This window comes from Micropterus dolomieu, unplaced genomic scaffold (genome assembly GCF_021292245.1).
Source record: "Micropterus dolomieu isolate WLL.071019.BEF.003 ecotype Adirondacks unplaced genomic scaffold, ASM2129224v1 contig_12874, whole genome shotgun sequence".
Classification (NCBI taxonomy): Eukaryota; Metazoa; Chordata; class Actinopteri; order Centrarchiformes; family Centrarchidae; genus Micropterus; species Micropterus dolomieu.
Window position 1 is genome coordinate 1 of NW_025741860.1, and position 1,582 is coordinate 1,582.

Sequence of the window (1,582 nt, forward strand, 5' to 3'; positions counted from 1 at the left end):
CTTGTGCTTTCTCGTCCCTCTCCTCTCTCCTCCTATCACTTCCTGCAGGTTTTCTGGCTCTGGAGCTGTGGAGTCTGGATCTGTGGCTGCGGGTCACCTGCTGCCCCCGTGTTCCTGCTCGACACCCTCTGCTGCAACGACTATTGTTACTAGTCCTATTGTTATTATTGTTATTATAATCATTAACATTACGACTGTTACCATTAACACTACTATAAATATCTGTACCATTTTTCATTTAGTCTATAGCAACATCACCTTTACTGTCTGTACCTCTGTGTGTGTATATTGTGTAGGCTGCCTCCCTCCCCTCTCTCTCCTTCCATCCCTTTCTTTTTCTCTCTGTTCCTCTCTTGCCCTCTCTCTCTCTCCCTCTCTCTCCTTCACCCCAACCGGTCGAGGACGATGGCCGCCCACCCTGAGCCATGGTTCTGCTCGAGGTTTTCCTTGCCTCTGTCGCCTAGTGCTGCTCTTGGTGGGAATTGTTGGGCTTCTGTAAATAACATCATAGAGTACGGTCTAGACCTGCTCTTTTATGAAAAGCGCTGTGAGATAACTGTTGTTGTGATTTGGCGCTATATAAATAAAATTGAATTGAATTGAATTGAACTGAATGTAATTTATTAGATAGTGAGTGCAGTTCACTTCACCTGTCAATGGTCATAATGATCTGATCTGTGTATCTCGGAATACAGATAATAACCAAACCCTGGAAGATTCTCTTGAGAACAAGTACTGCAGTGCCCCCTTTTGGCAAATCAGTAGCAACAACGTAAACTGTGACAGTTTGGTGGGTCCAAAGGATGGAGAGGGGGGTGCCACGGTTCTTTTTGGGCTGTTCCCGGGCGGGCCCCATGGCAAACCTGGCCGGCGAGTCCTACCTCTGGGCCTGTCTCCAGACGGGGGCAGGGTCTCTCCTCCTCTTCCTCGTAGTTTCATCAGGTGTTTTTATAAACCATTCTCAGTCTGGCCCCTCACCTGGAACCACTTTGCCTTGGGAGACCCTACCAGAAGCAATAGGCTCCAGACAACACAGCCTCCAGGCTCACTGGGGCACGCAAACCTCTCCACCACTATAAGGTGATGGTTCCCAGACAGACTTACAGTACCAATATAATCCAAGATCTAACTGCTCTGTTTTTGCAGTGACACACAGACACACATTTGAAAAATGATTAACTTTGATAAAATTTTTTCATCTTTGCTATAAAAGAAAAGAAAAGAAAAGCAAAGAACAAGCCAGTTGACATCATCTTCCATGTAATGAATCTTTACAGAGTCCCCAGTAACCTTCTCAAGTATGACTGCAGTGTTTAAAGAGATAAAGCCTTCTTTTTGCAGATCCATCTGTTTCTGGCACCACAGCTCACTGATTTCCATCCTTCTTTCTGGACAGAAATTACACACTGACCGTTGGTAGCAGGTTGTTGTATCCAGGAGCTGAGGGAAGAACATGATGTTTAGATGCAGGCTGATAGATTTTATGCTTCAAAATGTTTATGAATGTGTCTCTTACTTTTCAGTCAGAACACTTCCATCGACCCACTTCCATTTCCCATCTTCAGCTCTCAGACCAATCCAG

General features: G+C 45.4%; 1 long non-coding RNA gene across 1 annotated transcript; it reads right to left on the bottom strand.

The window, feature by feature from the left end:
- Nucleotides 1-1,163: 1,163 nt before the first annotated feature.
- On the bottom strand, nucleotides 1,164-1,579 carry LOC123966185. The gene is made up of 2 exons (XR_006823916.1): nucleotides 1,517-1,579; nucleotides 1,164-1,440 (listed from the first exon to the last, which is right to left on the bottom strand). It is a non-coding gene; the product is annotated as an uncharacterized LOC123966185 (long non-coding RNA).
- Nucleotides 1,580-1,582: the final 3 nt, after the last annotated feature.